Raw genomic sequence first — 19,735 nt, 5'->3', positions numbered from 1 at the left:
CTTCATTTACAAAATAGCGGGAGTCATGATGGGAATTAAAAATGCCTGACTTGTTTGTATGAAATATAAATAGTTACGACGTTCTTGATTTACAGATGACCCTGAGATGATGAATTTCAATAAATTCTTTTGGCAGTTACTATACGGAATTAATGTTGCTGAAGATCGAACTAGGAAGAATCGCTCCTAGATTCTTCGTGCATCTCAAAATATTAGAATAGTGAAACTGTGTTTGAGACGTTATTACGTTAGACGTTTAATGTTATTTCATTTTCCATAAAAATCCTGTGCTAGTGACCCAACAAATGAGAAATGACAAACCTATCGGATTCAACGCCTAGGTTTCAATTTTTTGATGAATCAATAGCACTGTATTTTTGACATCCATTTTCCTAGAAAGAGGTCCATCCTAGCCATATCAATCAAGTGTACTTTTATCTCGAAACAGAACATATTTTTTATTTCTAAGTGTTATCGTACAAAAATGTTATTGCAGCAAATCATCATGTTTGGGAGCAATCGAATGTTTTCAGAATTATTACTTGAATTTTGAAGTTCGTCAGTTAATACGAATACATTGAAAAATACACATTGAAATATATTTCCAAGGTGGAAAAAATATAGTGTGCAATACTTTTGTTAAACTTTTAAGTCGATCGTCACTAAATGCCGTTATTACCATACACTCTGTTTTATCAGAGAGTTGGATAAAAATGATATATAATAAACAAATGATTCTGAAGTCATATCGTTTTAGTGTAATTTTGGAAACTAAATGAAAATTGGCGTTGGTCCTATCCATGTGGGGGTGATTTTATTTAACTCGACCAACATAGCTACAGCAATTTAGCCGCTTCATCTGATTTTTTCTGAATTGTTTCTCTATCGGCCATCTTGCGTTCCTTCATTTGAAATATGACAAGTAATATTCATTGTAAGCGAAATGTGGCATTTCCACCTCTATTAGACTACGAAGTTGTTTTTGATAATTGTATGGTGCTTGATATGAGGCACAATAGAATAATCGTCTATTGGGAAAAGGTTTGCAATAATTACATATTACTACATTTTATTTTTTCCCTCTGCCAGAGCAGAGATTGTCGCTTATATTTGAATGTGATGAGAAGTTCAGATATATCATCCATTCGTTTGTTGAAACTCGATGAATATTCCAGATGTTTGGACAAGATGTCACTAGGCATTTTCAATGTTTACGTTCTGATAATAATTTAAATTTTTAAAATGTTTGAAATCTCCAGTAATTTCGGCCAAACTTCGGCAAATTTCATATGCGTTTAAGAAACTAATGAATATCTCGAAATAACTTTTCATCATACCTAAAAAATGTGTCAATGTGCTAAATATCAAACTAAGTATCAATAAAAAAAAGCAAATTACATAAAAATAGATCTTCTGAGTTAAACTATAAAGAATTTAACATTGCGGAAAATTTTAAATATTTAAATTTTGTAAATGAAAGAACTGAATTGAAAATGTTTATTTACAATTGCAATTGCGATTGCTATCGTCGCTAGTCAAAAAAGGATTAAAATGGTGCAGTGATTAAAATAATAGTACAATTTTCAAAATAATCAAGGTATCTATTATATAGGTAAACCTCAAGGAAACTAGCGTAGAGACATTGAACACATGACATGAGATACCGTGTATAACGGTAACTTTTTACAATACATGCGGCAGTGTCATACAAGAAAGTTCTTAACTTAAAATTTTTAGCTGAAATTAACCCTTATAAACTTTTGCTTATAAAGATTATCGTTCAGTTTTTTCGGCTTTAACAAAAAAAAAACAAACGATTATCCTTGAAACGGAGTTTTGCCGATTTCTGTATAACTTATAATCTTCTAAATCAATATTGGCCAATATCCAAGTAATAAAACATTTATGTATTACTGTGTTTACGAACAAAATTGTGGCGGAATACATTATTAGTTTTTTCTACTCCCTTGCAGAATATCTAATTATACACCCATCTAGCTTGCGGAAAGTGTCACCGCGTCAGTTTCATTTCCCACGGATCCGGGTGACTACGGACATTTCCGGGATATTACCGCACGGTTTTTGGAAATTTTACCCCACGGCTTGAATTTTGACGTTTTTCAATTCTGACTGTCATGTCAGTGAATGTATTCGTGTTTTGCGAAAATGTACCCAAAAATTAACGGTCGTAGAAAAAGTATAGTATGCAACACGTTCGGTAAAATTTTTAACTCATTCGCTCCGCTCGTGTCAAATAAACTCGTGAGTTAAATGCCGTTTACCGCACTTGTTGAATAATTAACAGATCAAACGAACTTACCTGTAGTGAAGTTCGATCTAAATTATATGAAGCCTCGTCGAAGTAATTAAGTAAAACGTAGTACCTTAGACTTCGTGTTCAAACTACACGCATTTTAAAGATATCGATTTTTTTTTGTTCCCTGCACTCCGCTCCCATCGGTCCGTCATCCCGGCATCTTACCTCATTCTTTTAAAGCAAACCAAATATTTATAATTGTATGCCTAGCGTAATGGGTTGGGAGGGACTTAATTATTTCGTCGAGACTTCATATAATTCAGATCGAACTTCACTAGAGGTAAGTTCGTTTAATCTGTTAACTATATTACGCCTCGTCTTCATAATTAAGTAAAACGTAGATGTTTAAAGAAATTTGCAACAATTATAAATATGTAGTCTATTCCTGGAAGAAACGAAATTATCACAAAATCATGGTAATAAACGATTGTTCAACAATAAACAAAAGGCTACCTTTCCAACGTAAACCGAAATAAATCTAAAGAGTAATTAGAGATTAGGAGCCCAGAACAGCCTCGGCAAAATTTGACTTTTATAACAAACGGCGTTGATCGAAATTAGCAAATGTTTTTGACTTTTCACTCCATCCTGCTGCCAGCCTAATTATATCCATACTTGCTCCCTTACGAGCAGCGGCGGATATGGATGCATGCCTTATACTATGGGCAGTAAATATGGAATGTGAATGGCATTTTTAAAAGGCTTTTTAAAAGTAGTAAATAGTGAATTGCACTTGGAGTTTCTTAATTTTTGCGTTTTCTTTAAATATTCCATTAAACGCCTAGTCACACATAATGAAGAATCTGCCTTATAAAATAGCAAAACTAGAGTTGGCTGTAATCCATTTAAACCAGACGTTTGAGTTGTTTAGGGATTTAAATGTTGACGCCATCGTCAACTATTTCTATATTAGAGATTTCAATACTAGCCAACGTCTGACCCTTTGTCCAGTACTAAACGCTAATAGTGCTGCTAACTTATAAGTTACCTTTTTTGTAAGGAAATGTTATTAATAATAATAATTTCATTTATTCACGTATTAATTACAATGAAAAGGACACTGTTCAGATGAACAAAATAAGATATTTTGAGCCTCCGTGGAATGTTTTTATGTAGTTAAGGATATTAGACGGGTCACAAGTAAAGCTGTATCTGGATTAAAGACCCCCTTAAAAAATCTTTTTAGGCTAAAATCATTAGCAAAATATAACCCTGCTCTTTGAGCTATTCCACATCTGTATGAATTCCAGGTCCCGTAAGAAGCGCCTTTATTAAAAAACAATGTCAAAAATGTTAAGGCATCTGGTACAGATACTGAAAATACATTTAGATTTTCTGGCTTGCAAAACTATCACCAAAGTTTTAAATAGGGATTATACTGCTTAATGGTACCACTGGTAATGGAAGCCATACAAATATTCAGTGATGTGTCAGGTACTCCGCCTAACTGCAATGCTTGCCGGATAAGACTTCTGCTACCAACTTAATCCTTTCCCATAATGGGTGAGGAGCCTATCATAAGAGTAAAATGAATTAATTTACTAACAAGCAATACAACGAAAATGGCCGTTGCTTTATCTTCAATTCTCTTATGCAAACAATGTAATATGATCGAGAAAAGTGGGAATGCATAAATATAAAAAGTTGACCAGTTAATTGTAAATGCATCTACCGCATAACTTTCTGGATCTCTCAGCCAAGAAATAAACCATTTACGTATTTTATTAATTCTTGAAGCAAATAAGTCAATATCGGCCCTATTAAATTGACGGGTCATTTTTTGAAATGCGTCATTATTTAACTCCCACTCGGTTTCAGTTTCCAACTGCCTAGATTCCTTGTCTGCCTCAATATTATCCTGAGGTTTAATATACGATGCATATACATAAATTTCCCTTTTTTCACACCATTGCTATATTTTTCATGCTGAGTTAAGTTTAGGATAACGAACGGAACCCATTCGATTAATGCCTTCTTTTATTGTGGTATTATCTATCCTGCATAAATATTACAATTAGAAATGCTCTTGGCAAAGTATTTTATAGCAAAAAATGCAGTCAGGAATTCTAGATAGCTTATATGTTCCTGCATTTCGCCCTTGTTCCAGAAACCATGAGCCCTTTTTACCTCACAGTAACTGTCCCAACCAATTGTCGACACGTCAGAGTGAATATCAAGGGAGGGAAAGTCTCTCCGAGATTTTATAAGCGAAATTGCTTTTACTATTTCAAAATTTTTTCTGTATAAAAATCCGTACATAACTGCTGGGCAAGCCGAGATCAAAACACCAATAAAGTGAGCAAATTCCCTGATTCTGCATTTTTTACGTTCTAAATGTTTTATAGAAAGCTTGATAATTTTTTGTTTTTTAAGCTGCGTCATATTAACTGGGTTGCAGGTAAAACCTAAGAAAGTGCAAATCTACTGATGGATATAAGGGCTTCTAGAAAAGTTTATAATAAACCCTAAAAATTCCCATAATTAAAAATGTGTTTCCTAATAATAAAAGGTCATCTAGATATAACACAAAAAAATTTAAGATAGGTTTCATTAGTTTTGTAAGAATTAGACAAGCACAATTTAACCCGAATGGCATACAGGTAAATTCGTATAGTGAATTACTCAACTGAAACCATAGGTATTTTCCATCTGCCTTGTTAGCAGACAATAAAAAATAGGCATCTTTAAGATCCAGTGTTGTCATGAAACATTGTTTATTTATTAGTTTCATAGCAATTTTATGATCCTCTATTTTGAAATGGTTAGCATTTATATATTCATTAAGATGTTTGAGATTTAGTTTAAACCTCTGTGAACCGTCTAGTTTTGGAGTAAGGAATATTTCCGACATAAATTATTCTTTACAAGATTTAACTTGACTACAGCGGCCTTTTGTAAAAGGTCACAAATTAAATCTTGGATCAGTTTTTGTTCACGTAAAGGCCATTTAAGCTCACGTGATGCACAAAATTGCAATGGCGGCCGTGCGAAAGGTATTTTGATATCGTGAATCCAAGACAAAACACACTTGTCTTTAGTTAGATACGACCATGCTTGATAAAAATATCTGAGTCTCTCCGGCTTGCGAAACCATTTGTCTCGTGTTTTGTGATATCGTCGAATTTTCCGAGGCGAACTCTTGGGGTTTAAAGGACGCTTAGGATGGATATGAGCCTGTCCTCTAGGTCCTTTCCAAACAGCCAGTCATGGTTTGGCGCATTAAGTAAAGTATCCTTTAAACTCTTGTTGAAGTTCAGGGCTACAAGCTCTCTTCGAGAAAGCGTCTCTTGGTGAAATAAATAGGTTAACAATCACCCAGCTTCGCCTAGTTGCTGAATGGGTCCTACACTCCCCCCGCCCCCCTTTAATTTTAAAGTGGTAGTAACCGTCAAACCAATAGCCAATATGGCTGTGCTAATCTGCGCCTGGATATCACACAACGTTTTGTCTCTTCGAACTACTGAATCTTAACAGGCAGCAATCACCAAAGGATTTAGCTTAGGGGGAGCTAGGGAAATGTAATTCCCGAGTGAGGAAATTTCCTAATTAACTCTTGCCTTTCCTCGTCACCAAGTCCCTTATTTGAAATTCCGGACCATATATTTGAAAGGTTTTTTGGAATTGATGGACTCAAGTTAGATGCCTGAATAACATTCTTTCCAAAAGAAATGATACCTCCTGATCCATACTGATGTCACTATCAGATTCAGAGCTTTTAGCGCCAGTGATCAATGATGCTTGGTCACAAATTGCATCATCCTCTCGAATTCGAGAAGAACCGGCGTCGTCCTCGCGCCTATATGAACTAACAGAGGGAGCAACAGAATCTCTTCCTCGGACCTCTCATCGCCGTTTTTACGCAAACTGGATCTTGGCTACGAAACTGCGTACCACGGCGACGGCTGGGACCATCACACTCAAAACTTTTTTGAAATTTGGCAACATCCTTGTGCCTTTAATCGGAAAGTTTGTCAACATCACCGTGACCCTGTTTAGCGGGTTTGGCAACATCGTCGTGCCGTCGATGCCGCTTATTAGATTTGTTATCTTTCTGCACCTGCTCCGCTTCTAAATCAGCCAGTTGTTTATGAAAAACAATTAATTATTTTTAAATTAACATTATCCTCCTCTTCCTCTGCAATACCTTTTCCGTTTAGTTAAAATTTTTGGCATTCCAACGCTCACCTGTATACCGCACAACACAGAAAAACACTATATGTTCGTAACTACGTAACGCGAAACGCTCGGCCGAGCAAACGACGCGAGACGCATGCAGTTTGACACGCGATGAAAGAAGGAGGTAAGACGCCGGGATGACGGACCGATGGCAGCGAAGTGCAGGGAACAAAAAAAATCGATATCTTTAAAATGCGTGTAGTTTGAACACGAAGTGGAAGGTACTATGTTTTACTTAATTATGAAGACGAGGCGTAATATAATATACTATTTCTACTCTCGTCTGTAAAATATCTAATTAAGCACGAAATACATTTTATAGGTTCTTCAATTAATATACACATATATGCAACCTTGTTGATATCATAAGTTTTCCAGTACTGAATACGTTTAAAAACTGATTAATGCATTAATGCAGGAGTTGCAAAAGTCAATTTCTTGAAAAATGTTGTTTTTTTGGTTTCACATTTAAGACGCACAACGGGCTAATCGTCTCTTCGGACACCTGAGCGGAGATCCTCCAGTCAAAAATGTTGTAATACCTGAAATATTTTTCCACATAGTGATTCAAGGATAGAGCAAATGTGATTGAAAATTATTCGATTATATAATTCCTTGGAATGTTGAACACGTAAGAATCTCACAAATATTTTGCCAAGATGAAATTGAAAATAATTTAAATTATTCATATATCTAAAATGGTAAGTGATATAACGTCTTAGACATTAGAATTCAACGAACAAATGGAACATCTCGAAATAATTTATCATATTGAAAAAATCTAAACTGTTCAATTAAACAGTGTGTTTCAACAATTACTTTCGAAATCGGTGCTTGATTTTTTAAATACATAATTAGAATATTGGACAAAATTAGACTCTGAAACAATTATAATTAGTTGATGTATCGACCTATACCAGACCAACCACACCAAGACAAATTCGTATTCGCAAGCTATTTCCAAGCAGTTCAAGTAAAAGCAAATATGCAATTAAAATAACAATGTAGAAAATGCTACTTTTAATGATTCTGTTAGTAGTTAGGAGTGGAAAATCGCTTGTTAGAGGAAAAAAAGGATTGGAAACATACACGGTACATAAGGGATCATAGTAATCTTTATAGTAGAATGAATAATGAAAAGTTCGCAAGCGACGCCATTAGCATTTTATAACGGTCCCCCACGGTCGTAACAATGTAGAAACACAATCGGTCTGAATTTTCTAAATACCAAACCAAATATCCTTACAAAATAGAAACTTATATCTTACATCTTATACCGTCTATAAGATGTAAAGTTCCGAAAAAATTAAAATGCTTAAGCTCAAACATTTTCATTTATTGTTTGTTAAGAATCGGACATAATATGCAATTATCTGAATATTACTTTCAGTGCCTAGATTTCGAACTTGAACTTTTTGTAAATGTAAATGTCGTCAACTCCTTTCTGCAACCGTAAGGTTAAATTTTGTTATTCTTTCTATGTTATTTTGTTGTGAAATAAATATTGTTATTATTATATCCATGTAATGAATTATTTACATGTTGCTGTGTTCACAAATAAATATAAAAAAAAATGTACGGAATGTACTATTAGTCTTTTGAAGATATATATTGCTAATCCTTTTGCAGAAACATCCAATTTGAACAGAATATTTTCGAATTGATAAATTAAATTTAAAATATTGGTTAAAAGAAAACTCACTCTTTAGCGAATACATTTTTCAGCAAAAACTGCGTTTTTGCAGCGAAGCAATGCAATCACTAAAAATAGCAGCAATCTTGCAGCTCTGAACATCATTATTTTTCAGTAAGTTCTACGAGCTTTTAGTCCAAACGAAACATTTTTTATAGGCCGTTAAATATCTAAAATTTGCAAAATACGAAAGGTAAATTGGGTGATATAAATATTTCCGTAATGTGCCGTTAAAAATAAACATTTTGGAAATGGGAGTATGGATTGCGATAAAGTGCTGACGAAGCACAATGTGTAATGATAACGATAATAATGACAATGGCATAAGACAATTAGTTTCAACAATTGTTCTTCATAGTTGCTGATAGAACCACGTGATGAATCTGAATAATGTAAAATTGAAAAAAAAAACAAACACAACATAGCCCGATATTAACTGAATTAGTAATGTGTATTTTTAATCAGTTAACTTTTGGAGGAAAATGACTGGAGATGCATTTTACATTTCTTCTATGCCACAATATATTACTAATAATTAGTAATAAACAAAAAATTCAAACAATAACTTATTCAACAAAATTGACAAAGCCCCTCTTTAGTCACGAGTTTTGTTTTGGTATGTTGAATAAACTGAGTGAGGTGTTTCATAACCATTAGACAATTTGACAAAATTCAAGCAGTGGGCAATAGCACGAAAATGTCCGAAGTGGATCGCAGCCGGTAGGTAAAGAAACTATCTTTGTAAAACGACACGTTTCGCACGTCCGATAGGTGTATAATTGAGTATTTTAGAGAAGCGAGTAGAAAAAGAATATTTTCGAACAATTTCGACGAGAAATTGCTGTGATACCCATGTAAGGGTTAGCTTATTTTTCTGGCTAGCTTTTCAGGGATATGAGTATGTCGATTTGCCTCCGTTAAGTTGCTTTTCTACCAAAATTCTTACATTCTTCCATTTGAAATATGCTAAAAAACAAATATTTGTTCTCTATATAAACATTTCGACAGTGTAAATTATGGTAACCTTATTTAAAAAGGTTGTCATAAGGCAATATCCAGAGAAGATATACAGCTTGTGTTGTCATTACATGCTACTTGGAAAATATTTCCTTTCCTTTGAATAAAAAATTGTGATAATAGGACTTTGGAAAAACAAAAATACAGATATAAAAAATAAATAAGTTACGCGCCAATAGAAAATCGTAAAGTCTGTCAACATGGCTATAGCTAACTTATGGCCTACCCAACTATTTTTGGAAAATAGTAGTGATTGTTAATGAACCTAATCTGATTCCGTTATTATTAACTTAGAAACCACATTTTTAGCACGTCTATTGGCCAGCAATATGGGGGACAGTTCTATGTTATTTAAGTTAAAACGCGTTAAACGTTGTGTAAAGACATGAATCCTAATCTTCTAGTTTTTATGTGAACGTTTTCGACTCGAAAGTGTGGAAATCAGGAATTACAATTTTTAGTTAGAGAAAGGAAAAGATTGTAAAATCTAAATAAAACGGAGCACTGTAATGTTTTTAAATACCGAATATAAGGGTTGTTACGTTATTTCGACTTAACAGGACGGACAACATTCGCTGAAATAGAACCTTTTTTTTTCATTTACATGTTACTCAAATGAAAAATATTTCATTTTGCACACTGTATTACTTGCTAGATATTTCTGTTTCTCGATTTTTCCATGACCATTTTATTTAAGCGAAATTGGAGCAATTTAACGCCTAGCTGAGCATACACATACCAACTACTAAGTTAGAAAATACACAAAATCTTAAACGAAAACAGTTCTGCCTATTGTTCTAGTTAAAGTAGTTCAACGCCAAGAAATCTTAGTTAGGTCTTATTTCATAACCGTTATTGGTAAAACGAATGTAAGCAAAAATAAAATTTATGACATATAGATTTTACAAGTGGCGGAATTTTTTTTAGAAATCGCTCACAACCATTTCGTAGAAGATTACACACGTAATCGTCCATCTTTATTTCATTCCATCCACATCGATAAAGCCGTATAATTCCTTGAAGGAACCTTTCCCCATATTCCCCAAGAAATTTCCACAGGCTTTTACAAATCTTCTGGATTCCTCCTGCGTCAGTTGTTAATAAATCCAACTTCCTGACGTTTCACCAATCATCCTGTTGACTTCTTCAGAGCTTAACTGCAACTTCTCTGAAGAAGCTAACAGGATGATTGGCGAAACGCCAACAAGTTCAATTAATTAACAACCGACGTACTAGCAATCCAGAAAATTTGTAAATAACACGTCTCCAAAGTTTTTTCAAAAAATACATTTTAATTGACATACGATAACCCTTATTTTTGAAAATTCTTCATTTTCGGTAACTTCTAGTTGAACCAAAAATTGTGTAAACTAAAATTGCCCGCCACAGAGCAACTTTTTCAAGCTTCTCAATTAAACATAGCGGGAAGAGGGCTTTGTTGTCCTCTTAATAAAGCATCCTCATTTCTGGGACTAAACGATTTTGGGCGGTTTTGCAACTTATTCAAATGACCAACGTTTTCATAATGATTGCTCAATCTTAATGCTAAAACTCTCTATTTTCAGGTATGTTAGATACATTTTTCTGGGTAATTAGTAACTTCATCACCGGTCAAAAAGTGTGATGGTGTCAAACATGTGAAATCTAAAATAATAGTTAAAATAGGGGCCTAAAATTGAGTATGGCTTCTATTTGTGCTTAGAGAGTATTCAAACGTTAAACATGCATCAAGATGAATGTGGAAAATCAAATTTCGTTGACTTTATCCCAGCTTCCCATAACTTATCTGGAGGAATAAAGCACCATTTATTCTTTTTGTTTTCATTGATTTTGTCTATATTGTTATAAAAGTTTTTCAGTAGATTATTTGCACTTGAAAATTGGTAGCGTTTTCACTAGAAATAGTTGGTCGATTGACTCGCCTATCGATAAATGTCCATAGTGCAAATGAAAATGTTTCTATTGATAACCTTGAAACAAGCTCAATGTGAATAGCTTTTATTTCCATACATCCAAATAATGTCTTTGTCGTCATTGATTTATTTATTCCTGACTGTTTAACAAGCAAGGGACAGCCAAACTGTAATGCATTTTTCAAAAATGGTTTCAAAATTAATAAGCGACTTAATGCTAAAGAAACCATAATTTGCTCTGATGGCCGGTGACAAATTTTGCAATTTTTAGAAGTAATTTTAACCTCATGGATTGGCCAATACCTTAACAACAACTTTATGTTTATCCATTCTGTTAAGCAACTTATTAACTTGAATGTTTCTAGGCAAAACAATTTGAAACATTTTGTTTTACTACACTGTACTACTGTGAATTGGACAATCGACCATTGAATCTCATTAAGTCTGCCTCATCAAGAAATGGATTTAAGCATTTAAGCCTGATTCCTTTGAAAATTGAGATTACTGCGACTTCAATAACACCTTTTCTTGTTTAATATTGATTTTCCTATGGAAATCTTTCCTGCTGTAGCCATTTGATATTAACGAATCTATACGATTAATCGTATGAAATGTTTAGACTTCTGACATTCCACTGCACGTTGTTGGAGCACAAGCGTAAACTAACCGACCTTGGTATTTTGCAAAACCGGGACACCTCTCCCCAATTTTATAAGCCCTGACAAAATCCAATCTAAATACAAATCTGCTGCAATAAGCATGTCATTTGGACTGCTCGGAAATAAAACTAATCTGCTAGTTGAATATGATTTGGAATGACAATTTTTGTAGTGTCTATTAACACATGAGGTAATTGAGTAGTGATCTTTTCCAGTCCATAGCAAGATGTGCTAACTCTATTATTACAACCATTTACTTGGGTAATATTATTTCCATTTCCGCCAATTTGTATCGTTTAATAATACAAATTTAAATTAAATATTTTAAATAAATACACAGTAATAAAATTTGTTTGTGGCCCTAAATTTAATAATACTCTTACTTGCAGTTTTGTACCATCTCTTATGTTTTTTAATTACTTCAAAAAGCTCTCTCTGTACGCCAACTTTTCTGAGAGCTTCCTCATTGCGAAAACAGTCCACCTATAAAATTTGGAGCATTCTCCTTAATGACCACACTTCGAATGCCTCTAGCCTATTGATCGAAGATTTTTTAAGATACAGTTTTCCATGCCATACATAACACTTCACCATGTCATAACGGATCTTAAACGAAAGTGACTGATTACAGAGGAAGGGTTTGAACTAAATAACTACTTGTCCTAACTGTTGGATTCGGCAATTTATTTCTTGTTCTGCATCCCATGCATCGTTTAGAGCAGTTCCAAGATATTAAAATGATTTAACCTGCTCTATGGATTCGTTATTAATGTATTGGTTGATTTCTTTGCTGACTACCTATTAATAATCATATGTTTGGTTTTCGAGATGTTTATATTCAAGCCTCTAGTTGTTCCCAAACTGTCTATTTTGGTCAGCATCATTTGTAGACCTTCTCTGTTATCAGCAAATATGACAGTGTCATCAGCATAGCGCAGTTTATTAATTGAAATGCCATTTACTTACAAGTTAACCAATATGGGTTACAGCCTGTATCCCTGGTGAACGCTCTTGAGTATTTCAAACTCCTCTGTAACAGCGTACTAAACGGACTCCAGTCTTATTCCAATACAGATTTTGGATTATCTCAATATCTTTATCATCAATAGTAGCATTATGGAGCAATTTCTGCAGTTTTAAGTGTATAGGCGACCTCATCTTTCCATATAGGCGTGTCAGATAGGCTATCGGTTGGGAGCTTACAAATTGGTTAAGGTGATTTATCTTCTTTAAAAAGATTGAAGGCATATTCGCGACAGCCCTTTTTCCGATGTTATACTGTTTCCGAGATACGTGTCATATTTCTTTGACTTTCTTATATAATATAAATAATGTTCATTATTCTTTTGCTCTTCTAATTTGGGTATATATACGTTGATCTAATCGGATCTTATATTGCCTCCGGACTTGCATCAAATGCACAATCTCGCTAGTCGTCCACTCCTGCTTCTTATGCTTTCTGATCTGTTTATATCTACAATTGTTTTAATACCATGCACAATGCATTCAATAATATTTGCATTCGCAATTACCTCATCGCTTTGGACCGTGGCAAAGGTGTTTCTCAATCTGTCATTTATATACTTAGAGTACATGTTTCTATTCTTGGTATCTCTCGTTAGCTCTCTTGTGTCTAGCGATATTTTTTTAGACTAATGTTGAATCTTCACTAACTTAAGTTTAGCTATGCGCGGACTATGATCGGACGAGATACCGGCACCCGGATAAGCAGCGCTCCTTTTATGTAGTTGCGAAATCGTTTGTTTGCGATAACAAAGTCAATCTGATTTCTAATTATTCGACTTGGATTATGCCCAGGTGCTCTTCAAGTGTATAAGTGTCGAGGAGGGAGCTGGAATCATGTATTAGATATAACAAGTTCTCTTCCTGACAAAACCTGATTAATAAGTCGCCTCTTTCGGTCCTAAATCCCATGCCGAAGTTTCCTACAATGTCACTATGCCTGCCTCTGCCCACCTTGGCATTCAAGACTGCGATAATTAAAGTGACTTCGTAATTTCAAATAATTTTTAACGCCAGGTCTACCTCTCATTTAAGGAGCTCTGCGAAACGGAACATAGATGTCGTACCGTAAGACAATACCATGAATAATAACCAAACCGACAACATTGTGCAGGTTGCTCGAAACCATAGCAAATGTTCAATAAAGTTTTTTAATTACGCTTTAATTTCTCAACTTTACTGTTAACTTTAAACCTTAAAATTTAGTGCGGCTAAAACAGCACCCAGTATTAGAGACTCTCGAACCTAAAAGATGAATAATGTAGGCAAATAATTAATACATTCCTAAACCCAGAAAAGTTAGAAAAATAAGTTTAACGCGGTTCCTTGTTCCATGACTTTTCGAACACACTCAGATTTATCTGATGTGGGTGCATAAACCTGTATAAAATTCACGTTCAGTAGTTTTCCAGTCAGTGTAATCATTACTCCTTCCAAATTTGCGACAAAATTCTAAATCGATCCATTCAAGCTACTATCAAGTGCAATGGCAACTCCATATCTATTATGTTTATCCGACTGGTCACTGCAGGAGTAGTATATTGAGATGTCCTTTGTAACACGATAAAAGCAAGTCCATACAACGTCACTTACGCCCCTCACACTTAGTTTTAAACGTCTGAATTCTTCAATAAGGTTGTAAACTTTTTCTGGTTCGTATAAACTGTTGTTCCATGATGAAATTCTACGGATAACATTCAATCGGCACCGGGAGATTCTTCCCACCCTCTGACCATTTAAGGTCTGCCCGAGACTGAGGGCCATTTCTCTATTTCTTTCTACCATAATGAGATTGTTATCTTGTAGAAAAGGTGAAGTGTTGTGGCATCCCGTTACCTTCAACACGATCTGGGAAAAATATTTCCCTAATTCCTGTTAAAACAATTATACTATAGGCAGAATTTACACTAATAATCAGTTCATCTGCGTTGCCTTGCAGATTACTAGCGGACGGTCTTTTCTATGATATATTGAACATAATTACTTCAAATTGGAGTTGTTCATTGCCACATATCGCTTTGCTTGATTTTATTCCTTCTCGAATGGGTTAAGCTGACAGTGATGCGGTGGGAAACTATTTCTTCAATTTTATATTTGTCATAGATATTTTTGAAGATCACGTCCGGCAGCTCAGAGTTCAAGAAGGAGTCGTCAAGGATTTTTTTTTCGGGCAACCAATTTTGAATTTCGGCTTTTTTTTTTAATTTACAATAACGATAGGATTCAGCTTCTAATATTGCGTCTTTAAACGAAAATGCATTGGGTAAAGAAATACTTAGTTGTTCAAGGCAGACATTACTGTCATACGAATAATTAAATGGTAATTGATTCATAATCATCTGTATTTCTATTTCTATATCCAATCAGAAGTTTAGTCCATTTCGGAGACTTCGCAGAAATTTCTAAAAAATGATTGGTACTTGATGCTGTTTAACTAACAAAATATTAGAAAGTTGACTATTTTGATCGTCGTTTAAGCACAATTCCACTATCCTGTTATAAAGCTGTGATCTTCATGGAAATATTGGGGTGAGCATAAGTCGCCTAGCAGCCTCGAAAACAGTTATTCTAGAGTGAAATGGTACAACGTTCGAGTCATGTTTTCTATTCAACAGTGTGTGTTTTTGTTGAAACAGTTTTATTGTTTTGAGCACGATTACGAAGTTATTGATAGAGGAAGATGGTCTGATACACATTTCCCAAACCTCTCCCCCTTACCTTTCCCATTTAAAAGCACTTTCTATATTTGTCAAAATCCTTTTTCTACTCCCTTCTGTAAAACACCTAATTACACACCGATCTAGCGTGCGGGAAGCGTCACTTTACCACGTCAGTTTTGTTTCCCACGGATCCGAGTCTGACATTTCCGGGATTTTACCGCACGCTTTGAATTTGACATTTGCCAATTCTGACTGCGATGTCAGTGAATCTATTCGTGTTGTTTTTCAAAAATGTACCCAAAAACTAACAGTCATAGAAAAAGTATAGTATGAACGTTCGGTAAACTCTTTCAGTCACTCGTTTATTAAATACTGTCTCCGCTCGTGTCAAATAAACTCGTGAGTCATATGCCGTTTACCGCACTTGTTGCATAATAGACTATTTTCTACTCCCGTCTGTAAAATACCCAATTACACACCGATCTAGTGTGCGGGAAGTGACACTGTACCACGTCAGTTTCGTTTCCCACGGATCCGAGCCACTTCGGACACTTCGGGGATTTTACCGAACGGGTTTGGAAGCAATCGGATGTTTTCGGAGATATTTCCCAGGCTTTGAGTCTTGACGTCTGTCAATTCTGACGGTCATGTCAGTGAATGTATTCGTGTTGTTTTGCGAAAGTATATCCACTGACATGACCGTCAGAAAAATATGAAAACTGAAGCAGAGGGAAATATCTCCGAAAATATTCCAATAGCCTCTAAACCAGAGCGGTAATGACCCGGAGATGTGCGAAGTGTGTGAGCCGTGCGAAACGAAACTGACAGGGAAAAATACACTTTCCGCACACCAGATGGGTGTATAATTTTGTATTTTAGAGAAGGGAGTAGAAAAATTAATATTGATTAAGACAAAATTCACTCGTTATCTTATCGACTTTTGTCTGCAGCAAAAACTACCTTTTCGCAGCAGTAGATTTCCGGCTCTGAACATCTGTATGTTTCAGTAAGTTCTACGACCTTTTAGTCCAAATTTTATAGGTTCTTCAATTAATATGCACATATTATATGCAACCTGGTTGATATCATAAATTTTCCAGTAATGAAAATGGTTGAAATCAAGTTGTATTGACACAGGTTCCTCAAAAGTAAGTTTCTTGAAGAATGTTGTATTTTTGCTGTAAAATTTAAGACTCACATTGGGTTAATCGTCTCTTGGGATAAAGTTGCCAGTAAGTAAGCAGATGCCTGAAAACATTAAGTTTTCAGGATATTACATAATGAAAACAAAAATTTCGAAATAATTTTTTATTTCACATTTTAAATGGACTTAGCGTTTCCAAATGTCCTGGATTGGAAAATAAAACACCATTATTTTCCTCCACCTGAGCGGAGATCCTCGCTTAGATTGGAATCCAAGGCGGCACTGAAAAAAAAGTCAAGAATGTTGAAATACCAGAAATATTTTTGCACATAGTGATTCGAAGATACAGCAAATGTGATGGAAAAATATTCGGTTATATCATTGCTTGGAATGTTGAACACCTAAGAATCTCGCAAATATTTTGCCAAGCTGAAATTGAAAATAATTTAAATTATTCATATGTTTAAAACGGCAAGTGATAAAACGTCTTAGACGTTAAAATCATCATACATAAAAGATCTAAACTGTTAATTAATAATTACTTCCGGAACCAGCGTTTAATTTTTTACATCCATAATTAAAATATGGAGCAAAATTAGACTCTGAAACAATTTTAATTAGTTGACGTATCGACCTATACAAGACCAAACACACCAAGACAAATTAGTATTCGCAAGCTATTTCCAACAAATTCAAGGAAAAGCAAATATGCAATTAAAATGACAATCTACTCGTAATATCAATGAGTGTAAATGTTTATTTGAACATTTTCGTTGAAAATCATTTGTTGGAGGAAAAATGTAGTGGGAAAATCGATACATAAGGGATCATAGTAATCCTTGATGATAAAGAACTAAAAGTTCGCAAGCAACGTCATTAGCAATTTATAGCAATTTATTAACTGCGGTCGAAACAGTGTAGAAACAGAATCGGTCTGAATTTCCTAAATACCAAACCAAGTATCCTTAAAAAACAGCAACTTACATCGTACATCTTATAACGTCTATAAGATGTAGAGTAGAGTTCCGGAAAAATTAAAATGCTTAAGATAAAACTTTGTTACACGTCTCTATAAAAAGTACCTTCTCAAGTACGATTGTGTGTAGTAGGCGACTTTGCGCAGAGCGGGATTTGTTGTTTGTTTTCTACTTTTATTGCTTAAGCGAAAACTCACTCATTAGCGTGTCGAATACATTCTTCAGCAAAAACTGCGTTTTTGCATCACTAAAAACAGCAGCAAGCTAGCAGCTACGAACATCATTATGATTCTTTTTTTTTCCAAGAAACTTCCACAGGCTACTGTAATACATTTTTTTATAAAACTTCTAGATTCCTCCTGCGTCTGTTGTCGAACTAGCTAACGTTTGGCCAATCATCATATTGGCTTCTTCAGAGCTTGACTGAACAGTTTAGCTAGTTCGACTCAACAAAAACCGACGCAGAAGGAATCCAGAAGTTTTATAACAAGTAATGATGCAGTAAGTTCGAGCTTTTAGTGCCAACGAAACATTTTTTTATAGGCCCTTCAATTAGTATGCACATATATAATTAACCTTAATATACCTAAAATTTGCAACATTCGAAACGTAAATTGGCTGAATTCATATATTTTTCGGTAATGAATGCCATTAAATTTTTTTACCTCTTTGTAATTGTTTTCAACTCCTTTTTTGCAACCATAAGGTAAATTTTGTTATACTTTCTATGTTATTTTGTTATAAAATAAATATTGTTATTATTATATCTATGTAATGAATCATTTATATGTTACTGTGTTCACAAACAAAAACGTCGCCGAATATATTATTAGTCTTGCAGAATCATCCAATTTGAACAAAATATTTTCGAATTGGATAGGTTAAATGTAAAACATTGGTTAAGCAAAAACTCACTCGTTAGCGTGTCGAACACATTCTTCAGCAAAAACTGCGTTTTTGCAGCAAAGCAATGCAATCACTAAAAACAGCAGTAAGCTTGCAGCTCTGAACATCATTATGTTTCAGTAAGTTCTACGAGCTTTTAGTCCAAACGAAGCGTTTTTTATAGGTCCTTCAATTAGTATGCACATATATAAATAAACTTAATGACTTCATAATATATCTAAAATTTGCAAAATACGAAACTTAAATTGGGTGATATTATAAATTTTTCCGTAACGAATGCTGTTAAAAATAAAAATTTTGGAAAATTAGAGTATGGATTGCGATAAAGTGCTGATGAAGCGCAATGCGATATTATTGATAATAATAACAATGACAATGGCATGTGACAATTAGCAAGGGCGGCTTTGTTCAACATAGTTGCTGATACAAACATAACATAGCCCGATGATAACTGAGTTAGAAATGTATATTTTTAATCAGATAACTTTTGGAGGAAAAGAATTGGAGATGCATTGTACATTTCTTATACGCCACTAATTGGTAATAAACAAAAAAATCAAACAATATTTTATTCAATAAAATTGACGAAGAGTCGCGTCAGTCACGAGTTTTGTTTTGGTATGTTGAATAAACTTAGTGAGGTGTACTATAGCCATTAAAATTGACAAACAGAAATTGCTGTAAATGTAAGGGTTAGCTTATTTCCTGACTAGTTTTGCGGGAATATGGGTATGTGGATTTTCCTCAGTGTAAGTTGCTTTTCTACCAAAGTTCTTACATTTTTCCATTTGATATATGCTGAAAAAAATAATATTTGTTCTCTATATAAACATTTCGGCAGTGTAAATTATGATAACCTTACTTAAAAAGGTTGTTATAAGGCAATATCCAGAAAAGATGTACAGCTTTCTTTGTTATTACATGATACTTGGAAAATATTTAAGTTAAAACGCGTTAAACATTGTGTAAAGACATGAATCCTAATCTCCTAGTTTTTATGCGAACCTTTTCGACTCGAAAATGTGGAAAACCGGGAAGTACAATTTTTAGTTAGAGAAAGGAAAAGATTGTAAAATCTAAATAAAACGGAGCACAGTAATGTTTCGAAATACCGAATATAAAGGTTTTTACGTTATTTCGACTTAACAGGACGACCAACATTCGCTTTTTTTTTCATTCACGGTTAGTCAAGAAAAATATTTAATTTTGCACACTGCATTACTTGCTAGATCTTTCTTGTTCTCAATTTT

General features: G+C 34.3%; 1 protein-coding gene and 1 long non-coding RNA gene across 2 annotated transcripts in view; one reads left to right on the top strand and one right to left on the bottom strand.

Annotated features, from left to right (window-relative positions):
- Nucleotides 1–19,735, top strand: part of LOC132700937 (nephrin) — a 746,572-nt gene that overhangs the window by 548,927 nt on the left and 177,910 nt on the right. The window lies entirely within an intron of this gene.
- On the bottom strand, nt 16,752–18,911 carry LOC132705120 (uncharacterized). The gene is made up of 2 exons (XR_009619347.1): nt 18,495–18,911; nt 16,752–16,884 (listed from the first exon to the last, which is right to left on the bottom strand). It is a non-coding gene; the product is annotated as an uncharacterized LOC132705120 (long non-coding RNA).

Source organism: Cylas formicarius, unplaced genomic scaffold (assembly GCF_029955315.1).
Source record: "Cylas formicarius isolate icCylForm1 unplaced genomic scaffold, icCylForm1.1 PGA_scaffold_10__41_contigs__length_53128322, whole genome shotgun sequence".
NCBI classification, from domain to species: domain Eukaryota; kingdom Metazoa; phylum Arthropoda; class Insecta; order Coleoptera; family Brentidae; genus Cylas; species Cylas formicarius.
The sequence above is the reverse complement of the archived record's forward strand: the minus strand, read 5'-3'. Positions and strand labels throughout refer to the sequence as shown.